Genomic DNA, 14,258 nt, shown 5'->3' on the forward strand with positions numbered 1-14,258 from the left:
CTAACAGAGATAAGATCGGAGTACTGCTACTGGGATCCCCAACACTGGCCAGAAATCCTGGGTCCTTTACCGCATCCTTCTGAATGATAAGTTGTCCATGAGGCCTAAGGTGGCAAAGGTAGCCGCCATTTGTTTTGCCGTTCTGAAATGGCTGCTGAAAACCATCTGGCTTCTGCCAATGTCAGCCAAAGTATGGTTATTCAGGCAATCATCATGTTAAGACTGGACTATGGCAACATTTTTGGGGCAGACAAAGCCTCTATCAGATGGTTTCAAGTGGTTCAGAACTTGGTGTCCAAGATGTTCTATAGACTCCAGAAAAAACATATCGGCATTTCATCTTCTCCTCGAGTTCCATTGGCTCATGGTACAGAAGCAATTTCATTTTAAAACCTTGTGCTAAGTGCACAGTGCTATAGCAGGGGTTGGCCCACAATATCTTCATGAATTTGCTAGATCTCATCATCCGCCACGTCTCCTTCACTCCAGTGGACTTTCCCTGTGCACTGTTCTTAGAGTTACACACACGCAAAAGAGGCCAGTCTTTTGCATTTCAGGGCCCGAGTTGTGGAACACCCTCCCACAATCTTTAAGAAGCTGTCCCTCATTTACGGTCTTTCGAAGACAGCTGAAGGCCTGGCTGTTTTAAGTAAGACTTGGATACACCTGACCTGTCATTTAAGCACCGGGAAACCCCAAGTGGGTAGCTGAGCTCTTTATAACATTTAGTGATAATAATAATTAATAACGCCTCTGATTCATGACTTTTTGGTGCACACCTGCAGCATAGCACTATGTTGATGCTAGAAGACAACATAGAGCTGAGTGTTGGTGTTGGATGATGCATATTTACAAACATGCTCAATCCTTGGAGCATTTTAAGAAGTGTTTTGACTCCTTGTGAACCTTATACAATTTACATTAACAAACACACTCAATCACTTCACAATGGAAGCCCCTCCTCATTCATTAGACATCCCTTCTCTCCTAGGCACTCTGATGTATCCAGAAATCTTATTCACAACTATGCAAAATAGCAAATCCTTATATACTCCAGCTAATTATTATCTATCAAATCTCTCCTTTCGTGTATACTTTCATGCATTACACTCCTCATATATTCTTCTGCTCCTTCATCTTCACCCAACTCTCCCAACATAGTTCGTACTACATCTACAAAGAGGCATGTAGGTCCACCTCCAGAAGTGGCAGCTATGTAATGTACATGCCACATAACTTAACAGTATATCCCCCCTCAGGCAACTGCCTCACAGAACTTTAGCATGTTCACAATCACTAATAATATATATATATATATTTAGCACAATTTATACTGCCCTGGTGTCATTTATTTTGTTATTAGCAAGTGATTTAATTTAATAGTACTCAGTTTACCAAATTGTGGAATGATGGTAGGATGTCCACTTTGCTGAGCTTATAGTTTTTTCATGTAGATAACAACAGGCATCAAATGTGATAGTATTTCATTTTGCCAGCATGTAATTGATTAAAATGGCAATTAGACAATATATTTAAATTATGTAAATTTAAGAAAAAAGTCATATCAGTAATTTAGTCTCACAATTCTAAGTGACTTAAAGTAATGCTGTCTTCTTCAATCCATGGTATGGTATGTAACTGCTATAGAAGAACACAGTCAATAATTCATTTATTTCATGTGATCATATAGCATTAAACACTATGCCTTGTAACCATATATATTAGAGGTAGATATGTAATTTACTTTATTGAACTGTTGCTGTGAAGTATATAGCACCTTCTAAGAAATCTATTGTATCATAAAGACAATGCTACTTTAGGGAAAAGAAGCATCCTCCTTAACTTGTGGTTGGTGTTGCAGAACTGGTGCTACAAATTCAAATCGTTGCTCTAAAGAGTGTGTGAAAAATTGAGTGTAGACAGGACACAGTGAGCTTGGCTAGTTATGATGAGGGCTGGTATATGGGATAAGGGCCCTATCCCTTATTACTGAGATAATGTGTTTTGTTTTACCTCACTTACTTTGATATTTGATGGAATGGTTCAATGATTTGTCAAGTTCTGTGGATGAAAGGAAAGTATTTTTCTTGGGGTTGAGGAACTTAAGAAAACTCAAAACTACCTCAGAGAAACATAAAGTTAGGCTAGTTCTATGCAGCTGTTCAAAAATGCCTTTAGAGGTTGAAGTGTTTTGAAGTGTTTTTAGAGGTTTGTGTTCCATTGTTATGTTTACTTTCTGGTTTAGCCAAATAAAGTAATAATTCCTGTATTATTAACTTCCTTTAGCTCACAGTGTAGTAACACCAAAGGGCAAAATACGTTTATTAACTATTCAGTTTAATATATTTTGATAAACAAATTTTGTTTTTATTGATTGACAAAATAAAGAGAATACACCAACACCATAAAATGCCAGGACTTAGAAAAAGAAAGCAGCACCACAAGATTTACAAGCAATAGCAAAGACATAGGAATACAAAAATGGACAGTCCCTTTATGACTACGCCACCTCCCCCAGCCATTTCCCCCAAACCCTACGGTACTTCCTAGGACACCCATGAGCCTCGTACATAACTCTCTCCTGCGTGGCACACCAATCCACCCTAGTCCTCCAGCGTCCAATGCACGGATGTTCGGAGAGCTTCCAGGAGGCTGCAATGTCTCTTTTATTCAGTTTAATATTTATAAATTTACCAATACTAATGTCTAATCAGCAACAGTATTGTTGTATGGGGCAAAGCACATGGCTCTTTTAATCAAGAACAATCCATCCATAAGGGTTCCTTGCAGTACTTCCGGTAAAAACAATACACTTTAAATAGCACAAATCCCTTTTAGTGTTTTCTTTAGGATAGTTGGTTGAAACTGCAATCGGCTATCTCTTTTGGATCTAATTTATGTCCTTTCCTTTGGGTGTATCTCTAGTGAATGGCTATGTACAGCATTTTATTGGCTTTAGGTTCTATCTCCGAACTAGACTTTGGAGTCTAATGGTGTCTAATAGTTTCATCATTTTAATTTTTCATGTTCATAAAGCTGAACACACTGGGGCCTATTCACAAAATGCATTTAATAGTTATAAAGTAGAACTGCAATAATACTACTCATGTATTACATAATGGTGTTCACAAATTTACAGCCGGAGACCTCTGTCTCTGAATCATTTTTGCAATAATGTGGTAGGGACAAAGGGTAGCGACTGGAAAATGGAAGTATGTACTTCTAAATGAGTTTAGCGAGGGACATCAAATACAAACACACACACCCAAAAGAGAACAACTATTGCTATCCACAAACCACACTTCTAAAGCTATTACAGCTAAGGTGTCACAACAGGCCCAAATGTACTCCAGCCTACATTGGAGTAAGGCAAGCACCAGATATAGCCACTAACAGGTACTGCAACACACTCTGATACAAATTAAGGGAGGAAGAGGAATAAAATAATGACCTGTACGAATCTGGTATTATTGTTCCATTTGAATAATACATATATTTTTTGGTCTGAGTGTGTATATAGCCTCCACGCTCCAGGATGCTTAGTAAAGTTTTAATGCAGCATGGTGTACCTCGCCTCCTGGGGCTACAACATGCAGCGTTAAAATGTTACTAAGCATCCTGGAGGGTCCAAGTGTTCCTTGATGGTGGGGGTATATGACTGTATGTTGTAGGCTACTGGAGCCCGACTTGCACTGCATATATATATACACACACACATATACACACACACACTTAAAAATGTGTTTAAACTTGTATTAATAAAGATAAAATTATTCCAACACAACTTTTAACAAAATTTACAACATATTAAATGAAAATGTTAGTGAGGTTGCCATTGTTTTAAATTATTGTTTAAAATGTATTTAAAAATTAAATTGAAATAATTAAATTAGTGTATTGAATTACACATTCAATTTGAGTCAGTGTGGTATAACATTGTATTTGCTTGGGAAATACATATTTACATTAATTAGCATTCATATTATGCATGAAATATTTTTTTAATATATTTCAAGAATAATACACTTTAATAATGTTCCCTATACTTTCTCCATATTTAGATCTCCACTTGGGTGGTGGAGATGTCCAACTACGTGGCCAAAGCTACTACTAATCTTTACATTTCCTTAAGTAAATGGCTTCACTCTCTGATTGGGAGGGTGAGGGATGGGATGTGGGTTCTATTAATTGTACACATGGCTAAACATCGACACTCGGAAATGGAGAATAGCAATACATTGTAGAATTACACCTAGGTTTAGTAGTAAAAATACTTGTGAGTAAATATACACATATATATATTTACCTTTGTGAATAAGCCCCATAGTGTATGCCATTCAAAAACCCATACTCAGTCCTAACGAGAGAATATTTTGCAGCCATTGCATGACTCCTATTCAGTTGGTAAATTCAATGTAGGAGAAAATATAATTAAAACACTCACATACTTGGAACTCCTTAACATGTGATGCCAGTGAACTTTTGTTATTTTTGAACATTGATGAAAGGTAAATATCTTCAGTATCATTGAATCTCCTCATCTCGTGCATCATTTGATATCATGACAGAGAGGAACAATTATCATGGCTTTTTGACCCATTGCTTTTAGTTTGATATTGTTATTATTGCTAATGTGATATTAAATATATCTTGAAATGTACTACTCATATTTATATTTCCTTTCATATTTACACTGAAAACGTATGGCCTTATTAAACAGTTTCAGCTTGTGGATATAGCCTGTTCCATGTGATATATGCAATACACTTTTTGGGGGAGAGATTTTAACTGCCTCTGAAAAAGCAAAGGATGGGGCATTGAAAGGTTAGATGCTGTCTGCATTCCTTTAGGGATTTGGATCACTAATCTTTTAAAAGGTTGTTTTAAAGGTGTTGTTTTCTCAAAGCAAAAGTGATTTAAAGAAATTACTTCGTACAATGTGGTGAAAATATGCTTGTTAAAAACAAGTGTCTCTTGATGTTTTTGTCTTTTGAAAGTGTGGTTATTGAAAATCTCTAATCACAGTCACCACCATTACACACTTCCAGGTCCAGTAAATGTTCCAGATCACCAGTTAGTTGTGCTAATTCACTTTATAGCATGTTAATGTAAAATAAATGTTGGTAGTGGGTCCGTTTACTGTGTAAGGTTAAGGCAAGATCATTTTGCGGTACAAATCCCGTGGGCTGCACTTTTTTTAATGACCTTTCCTTAAACCTCTTCTAGGCTTTACACTATCCCATTGCTTTTCCACTCTCCTTACAAAGCCTTGTTATCTCTTTGTATTAGCATGTGTTTACTTCTTGATCTTTGTTTTGATCTGTTCATTTGATTCACCTATAAAACTCAATTCTGAAATTTGTGTACACTGACCCCTGACATAGATGTCCGAAATATTGTAGACTTGTTACTATTTATAACAAAGCCTCTCTTTCAACTACACATTTCCTTGTGTCCCCTTCCTGTAGCCCTGCATATCCTGTTACATTGTCCTACCTAAAACATAAGATTCTGCATTCATTTCCTCTGTCCGTAGTGTTGTAGTATATTTCACTGCTTAAGAATCATTGAATAACATGTTCTAACTACTTTGTCCCATGCCATTTGACCATGTGTGGTAGATGACACAATTCTCGAGTGTATGTTTAAATACAAATATGCTATAAGTAAACCCATCTATACTTGTCCAATTTTATATATGCCTAAAATATTTGTTTGAATAATATCCAAATTAACTTTGTTTTTTGTTACATTAGGCTCGGTTCTTCTGCAACATTACTTTCTCAGTTTAAGTGTATCATTTGCCATTGCTAGGCACCCCAGAACTATACTTATTTTAAGCATTCAGTAATATTTTTGCTTAGCTTCAGGCTGAGCAAAAGAGGAATTGGAAATTTCCTTTCATCCTTACAGTATGAAATGTGTTCTTGCTAAGAGCTTGTTATATAAACAGGAGCATGAAGCACTGCCAGAGTCGAAAAGTTGTCTATCACACCCTAAAATGTTATTTCAAACTTTAGATATGAATGTAGCTGCAAATTATGGGTTACAAGTAAGTATGCATACAATAAGCAATCAACCATGAGCAGAACTAACCACACAAAAAATTGAACCTAAGGACAAAATTCAAAGATGCTCATATATATTGCTACATATTGTAGTTGAATCATTAAAATTACCTAAGTGCCTTAATGTACCTTCAAACACAGACAAGCACTAATTACTGGAAATATTATGTACCTCTTCTCTGCACACAGAAGCGTTTCAAAATTGCATTTGATTTTCATTATTTAGGTTTTGAAGGTACTTATTTTGGTACACCATTTTTTACACACATTGAATTGTTTTAGCTGGCTTTTATGTGTTGTAAATTGAAGTAAAACATAATTTGAACCTTTAATATGTTTTGCTTTATTTATTGGTTGGTTCTCAACTCAAACCTGACCGAAGTAATGTGAGCAACTAGGTTAGGAATTAAGCAGATGGGTACTCTGTTTAATGTGGTAAATTAATTCTGAAAGTCACAGGAGTTGCACTGTAAACAGTGCAAAGTGCAGGAATGTAAACTAAGAATGTATTTTGTTTTTCTAATGTTTGTGTTCTGATGTTACTCATGATGGCATTTCACACAACATATCCTGTTGCAGGGGTGTGCTATTTTACACCATTACTTTTTGCAGTTGTCAGCACTGAAGTGCTTTCCGACAGCAAAAGTAAATGATTGTCCTTCATCTATATAGAAAAAAATAGCTCAATCTGACATTATGCAATGTTAGAGTGTATCAGCATTTTGAAGGGTGCCAAATATTTCTAAGTAAATTACCACCACTTTAGAATGTTGTACAATCCTGTCCTGGAACCACAGTTATCATCTCTCCTTACAATGGAATACTAGATTATTTTGTGTAACTAATGGCAATTCATTACAGCTGGGATGGTCTATGAGTATGGGGGGGAGGGGACAGCCATTTTAGGGGCCGCCCAATCATCCCAAAGCCAATGAATAGCCACGATATATGAGTGACTCAGGGGCCCCTTATTACATTCTGCGGGGGGGGGGGGTGATCATTTTGCGGTATTCTACTTCTATCCCCGTTTAATACAAACTAAAAGAAATAACTCACATTATTATGAACATAGCAACATCGTTGGCAGTAATAAAAAAAAACAATGTAAAAAGTCACCAATTGATTGTTAGTCAAACAGAATACATTTTTTACCGTTTAACAGTCCTCTTTAACTTACTATATATAGGCAATTTAATCATTATACTGGCCAGATGTAAAATACCAATTGCCTATGTTGCGCTCAGATTTGCATCAGTGCATCGAATAGAGTCAATGCATTGTGCACAACTGCTGCTGTTTGAGTAAAAAGGAAGAGAAAATAAAAAAATAACGTTTGTTCCAAATTTGGATCATGCTACATGTAACTTTTTCACAGGCCAAAAAAATGAGAAACGTGTTTTCGCTGCTTCCTTAAAGTTTTACACCAATTGTCAAATGCTATAGCTGTAAATTTGCACCAGTGGCAGATTTCTGAATTTGTTGTCAGATAATAATCAAAACGAGGTCATATATGTTCATATTAAGTTCTGCTGCAGTGCAAATAAGTTGAAAATATATGTTGTTTAGCGTTGCGTATTAGGAAAGCAGCAGAAATGGCGCACCATGGATGTTTCACTTATTCACCAATGCAAAACTTTACCTATGTGCCCACACACTGTTTACCACATGCTCATGATTGTCAGAGTGGTCATGCCAGCAGAGAAACTTAGTTTGAAACCCACTGAGTGCATGTGAGAGGCCTAATGCAGCACACAGAGCACAATGAACATGTGCGTCAAATTGTAATAAACACACATGCAGACACAATCCCACTCACAAAAAGGCATTCTGACAGGAAAATTACAGGATTGATGCCTGTAGCAGGATTTCGATCCTGGGAATAATTGATGGTTTTTAGCAAGCTGAAAGCCTAACAAATGGAGCTTAAATAACAAAACTCTCAAGTATTTTTTTTAGATTCTTTTTGACGCGATCTATGCGGGAAGGGAGATTATAACGTTGATGTCAAGGTCATTATATCCCTTGGGGAAATGTGTCAGCAGTGTTCCTGATAGACCTCTCCAAGTGCCAATCTCCACTCATAAAACTATTGTCCTCTTCTCCTTCCAGCAGCTTAGCGCACCTTTCAAATACACTCTCGAGTTACCAAATTCAAAGATAGGAACCTTGTAATGGAGTGGGCTGTCACCTGAACTTCTGCGGCGCTGCTAGCAGTGAGCTAAAAAGGGCCGCTTTTGTTCCTGTGCTTTCTCGATGCAAGAATCTTTACCTGTCTCGCGGTGGCTTTTTTTTTTTCCTGTTCAAAACATCTGATGGCTCCTCGGCGCGGGCGAGCCTTTGATTACTGTTTTCATTTGGTTACTGTAGCCCGCGTGTACTATCCAGGGGAGGAAGGAATGCAGATTAAAGGATAGACAGTGTTTCTGGGGAAACCGAGACCTCTCTTTTATCTGCCTTACATGCTCAGCTGAGAAACAGAAGCCAGCTAAAATATGTGAGCGACAGAACGATAAAACAGATGGACATTTGACTGTTTACGACTCTTCAGTGAAGATGGGCCCCGTTCTCATATTGTAAAAAGTCCTTGAACTTGTGTGACGCGTTCATATACTACTAATGTACGCCGGTGTAGCGCGCGCTCTCCCCGTGCTGAATTGTCTCAGTGCTCTGTGAGAGGCGTTGTAAACATCAGCCTTCTTTTTGAAAAGGAACTTGGGATGAGGGGTTGTTTGGAAAATGATATCCATGTAGTTCCGGAAACCTTAGTAATCTATACACACACAGACACCAGTGGGCCTACCATGATCAAAGGGGTGAAATAATGTGCACAACATATGCTAGCAGGCATCTCTACCAGATGTTGAGAAGTTTTTTTCCAGGTTTTGCATATTGCGTCCATTTTTTTATGCCTGGCCTAGAGCGCTTTAGAGATTTCCCAGCCTCGTGTGATCAATAATCATAAATAATATATACAGTGTCAGTTTTAGGTCTGGCTTAGAGACTGCCTTAGATATCTTGTAAACTTCATATCACCACAGTATTTACAAATAATATATATTAGGTCCCTTTTTAGGACTGGCAAAGAGACCGTTTTGGCTGTCTATTCAGCCTCAATTAATAACCAGCATTTGCAATGCAATAGGTCTCGCATTTGCGAGAGTTTGAGCTATTGTGCATTGTAAGTAAAAATGTCATTTATTTATGTGTTTTGAGAGCCTGAAAGCGGTGCGTAAACACTCACTTTGTACTTAAAGCCGTTGCTTACGAGAAGCAATACTGGCAGTAACTGTGCCTCTTTTCACCATCCCAGGGGTGATGCATCTGTTTGGGGAAGGAAGAGGGGTCTGCCGCTGTCCCAATCGCAGTTTGTTAACCACCACTGCAGATCTTTTGCAGTCCTCCAAGATCTGGACCATGTCAGAGAGATTCCCTTGATGCTGCGCCCAGTGAAACTTCAGATCCCACTGTGAAGCTTGCATATCCCAGGGGGCATGTGTCACAAGCAGGAGGCAGGAGGCCATGAGGCCCAGGAGCCTCCGAGTCAGTCTCACCGAAATCCAGGATAAAGGCTGTAACATTTATACCATAGCCTGAATATCCTGTGCTCCACAATTGGGGAGGGTTTGCCTGAATCTGCACCGTGTCCAGAACAGCTGTGATGAAAGGGAGCATCTGAAAGGGAGTGAGGTGTGACTTCGGCACGTTGATAGAGAACCGCAGTGAGTGCAGGAGGTCAGCCGTAGTCTGGAGGTGGGAAATGAGAACCAGGGGCCAGCCCGCCTTCAACAGCCAGTCATCGAAATAGGGGAATAATGCCACCTCTGATCTCTGCAGATGAGCTGCATCCACCACCATTACCTTGGTGAACACCCGAGGGAAGCTGGTAATGCCAAAAGGGAACACAGTGAACTGAAAGGGCTCATGGCCTACCGTGAACCATAGGTTCACTATCATGAATGTATACAAATTGAAACATGGCAATACTCGGCTGGTAGCTTGACAAGGAGAATCACAAGCTCCTGCTTACTGTTTTCTTAGTTCACAAAAATGACCCTTTTAATTGGTGCTGATGGTCTAACAATGTAAGATGCACAGGTCAAACTTTGTAACCAAGATCTTTCTAAACCTTTACAACAGGAAGATTGTTTTCTTTTCTGTTACAAACTCACGTCCCTTTATATATAAATTTCACTGCCCTTCAAAAGGCATCTCGCAAGACTGGTCACAGATATCTCTCACACTCTCTCTTTCTCCAAGATCATATATGGGAGACACCTCACGTCATCCATGCGCTTATATAGACTAGCTAGAAATGTGTCTTCCTCACACCTCTGGCTAAGCTACTGTCTTCCGAAGCTCTATGTCTTATCCCTTTTTGCCTAATTTGATCAATTCAGTACACATAATTGTGCACAACTGACAGATCTTCAGCAATGTCCCCTTCCTCTGTGACTGCAGTGTTAAGATTCACTCTTCAGAACTTCCATAAACTCTGATCTTTCAAATGTGCCACCTAATCACTCCTCCATATTCAAATGAGTATATGTCCTAATGAATATAACTTGGAAAAGCTTTATATCTAATGACACTTTCTTTAAGCACTGCTCCCACTCCTACATTGTAGTGAAAATTCCAGCAAACAGACACACCAACAAAATCTCATATTATGGCTGAAGTCATCTGACACTGGAAGCACTACCAATACACTACATTAGAGTGTTTATTGAGGTTTGCATAATACATTTGAGCACAACGAGGCAATTAACATGATAGTGAATAGAGAATAATGTATTAATATATTCTCTTACCACATAAAAAGAAATGCTCAAAAGTAAATTCCCCCTGTAATTCTATAATGCATGTACGATTATTATGAAAAACGAATCATCTATGTTCAACGTTTAATGTCTTGAAATGTAGCTATGAACATGAGTGTTACCAAAGTGGACTATATACAAATATTTATCTTTGTTTAATTAAATATTTAAGCCTTATCACACTATTATTTTATTTAAGTATGCTATTAGTATTTAACGTGAGACCTTCGTGGAAGCTGGATATTATTCATATTTCACAGTGTGAATTTTGCTTACTGTCTCAGTGGAGTTACCTGGAGCACAACCCTTTTACTAATCTAGGTGGAAGCACACTTAAATCAATTTTACTTAAAATATGTGCACTGTGGCTCTGCAGTTACAAAGGCAAATGTTTCTTAAGAGTTCCACTTACTATATGTGCCTGCAGTACCATAGTTGATACATTTTCTGATCCTGTTCAACCTAATTCTCCTCATTCCACACATTGTAACAACTTTATATCCCATATTCTTAGAGGTTTTGTTGTGGTGTTTAAATTTGTTTGCTGACAGATTGACAGCTAATATTGACGCAAGATGAGGGAACTTCTGCGGCCTCCTACAGATCATGTCTGTTTGGTGTAGCAGAATGGATGGACTGCATCTTTCTCAAACTGAATTCTGAAAAAACTGAGGTCCTGATTCTGGGGAAACATCTTTCGATCTGGTCCACTGCATGGTGGCCAGATGCTCTAGGGCCGACCCCAACTCGTAAACTGAAAGTTAAGAACCTTGGCATCTGGTTTGACAGTACTCTTTCTTTTGTCAGCCAGATAGGCAATCTTGCCAGGTCTGATTCGGCATCTTAAAAATGCTACGCAAGCTATTAAGTCTTCTTCCAGATGTGATCAGGAAGACAGTAGTCCAAGTACTTTTGGTCTCTAGACTGGACTATTGTAATGTGCTTTATTTCGGGGCCGCCTAAGGAAGGTTCAGAATGCTTCAAAGAGTTCATAGTGCTGTAGCATGGATGCTGCTGAACATTCCTCCTCGATGGGCTCAGCACTCATCAAACTTCATTGGCTTCCTATCAGGAAAAGAGTATCTTTTAAGGATCTATGCTTCTGTCACAAGATCCTGAGCTGAAAGGACCCCAATATCTTCATCCCCTGATCATGCCGTATCATCCTAGTAGATGTCTCAGGTCTACTGGAGCAGCACTCACTGTGATCCCTTGGGCAGAAAGAGCACAAATGGGAGGTTGCTCATTCAGTTTTCTGGCCACCAAACTATGGAACACCCTCCTGACCGAATTGAGACAGGAATGCTAAGAAGTGATCTTTTGGAAGAAACTTAAGACCTGGCTTTTTAGACAGTCTTAATAGACCTTAGTCATTCTTGTTTATTGGATCACCGGTAGTTTTGGAATCTTAGCGCGGGTAGACTCAGACTGGAATAACCATGCACTCTATAAAAATCTAAACATAAAATAACAACAGCTCTCTATTTCCATGCTGGCAAACATTACTTTATCTCATTAGAAGTCCAGTGGTTTACTTCAATGAATACTAGAAGATTTAGAAAATTAGAATTCACAACTTTCACTCTACCATTATTTGCTTTCTATATGTGAAATGTTTTCTTCCAATTAAATATTTTGGAAGACTTGTAAACATTTGACTTTTAAGATGTGAAACATCAGAAAGATATAAGACGGTTAGTGGTTAATTAAAAAAAATATATCTAATAATAATTACTACTACTCCTACTACTAATAGTAGTAGCAACAGTAATAATATTATCATTGTTAATAATGATAACAATAACAGTAATACCAACAGCAATAATAATAATATTAATAGTGTTTATAAAAGTACCTTCTAGATCACTGAGCCACCTCCTTGCTAGTGAAGTGCTCCTTAATTTCTGTGTATACAAGGTGCAACCCAAGATCATACACCTTCAACAAATCTGATAGAGGTAAGAAAGGCTCTGAATCAAGTAGCAGGTAGGTTTAGAAAGTGCCTAGCAACTGCAGACTGAGTAACAGTACATATTCAGAGGGAAATGTAATAGGATCAAATATAGTAGAATTGTGAAATAATTGTGAATAATAATTCTGGAGGAGGCTGGCTTGACACTGCAAAACCCCTGCCACACAAATCAAAGTAAATTTGTGTAGTGTAAGACTGGAGACCTCTCACAAGACAGTGATTGGTGACTTCAATAAATCCTTTGACTCAGCTACACACTGAAGTTTCAAGTTGAATAACCTTGCCATGTGAGTCATTTTGGAAACCAAGATTAGAGTCATTCTACATGATAAACAGAAATGTGTGTAGATTCATATGCTAACAAATTGACTATTCACTCAGTTCTCAAAGCAGTGACCATAATCATAAACAGTACATGATATGTGAGGTTTTTCCATGTGCAGATAATAGACATAACCGGCGTAGGATTAAAGCCATCCAGGAGTCTAAACAGGAAGCATGATTAGAAACATTGAATTTGTGGTGGAGGAGATTTCCACTTATGGGCAATTTTTATATTTTGTATGAAGATACAAAACACACAAATATCCGGAAAAATGACAAAATATTCATTGAGGTCAAAGATTTAATCAAACAGCAGAGCCATTCTCTGGCTATTATTTCAAAGGTCCTTGCTGAACAGTTGCCTACACTGTGATGAGAAAAGTCGTAAAGTTGGAATGCACAACATATTTCAGGAACAAAAATATGTTTGTCATGCTTCTATTCCATATGACACTATGTTTTTTTGACCACGCTCTGAGTTTAGTTTTATTCTGTCGACCACATTGCGATATAGAGTACTGTATAATGGAAGGGGCAGTTTTAAAATGTTTTCTATAAGGTGTGACTGTGACTGGTACATTTTGGGCTTGAATTATCATCTCATTCCATAATCACTTCATGAAAATGTGTCTTTCAATAGGTGACAGATGGCCTGGTCCATTGTATAAACACCCCCAGTGTTACTATATGACTCATGGCACATGAACATGAATTTAACAGCATACTAGGATATGCAGAATGTATGAGCAGATACAACAGTAGTGCAACACTTGATGTATGGAAATTATTATTATTTCTTTTTTTAACTCAGATCATGTTAGTGACGTTCAGAAGTATAATCCTGTGAATAGCAAAAGAATAGAGGAGCAATGTATGTTATACGCATTAAGTGAATAAACACTGGATGGATGGGGTGGGGGTAATATTTTCAGTGCAAATGTCGTCCCATAACTACAGTCACAATGTGTGCTGGATGCTAATTATCATCAGTAGAAGTTACTTTATTGTGTATAAAATAGTTTGCATCATGATCATAAAAGGGACAGCATTTCAATAATGTATCTTGTATGTAGTGAA

The 14,258-nt window shown here is 37.9% G+C and overlaps 1 protein-coding gene across 3 annotated transcripts in view; it reads left to right on the top strand.

Moving 5' to 3' along the window:
- ROBO1 (roundabout guidance receptor 1) overlaps window positions 1–14,258 on the top strand; it is a 1,505,960-nt gene that overhangs the window by 1,137,991 nt on the left and 353,711 nt on the right. The gene's annotated exons all lie outside the window — the stretch shown is intronic.

Source organism: Triturus cristatus, chromosome 8, assembly GCF_964204655.1.
Source record: "Triturus cristatus chromosome 8, aTriCri1.1, whole genome shotgun sequence".
Lineage (NCBI taxonomy): Eukaryota > Metazoa > Chordata > Amphibia > Caudata > Salamandridae > Triturus > Triturus cristatus.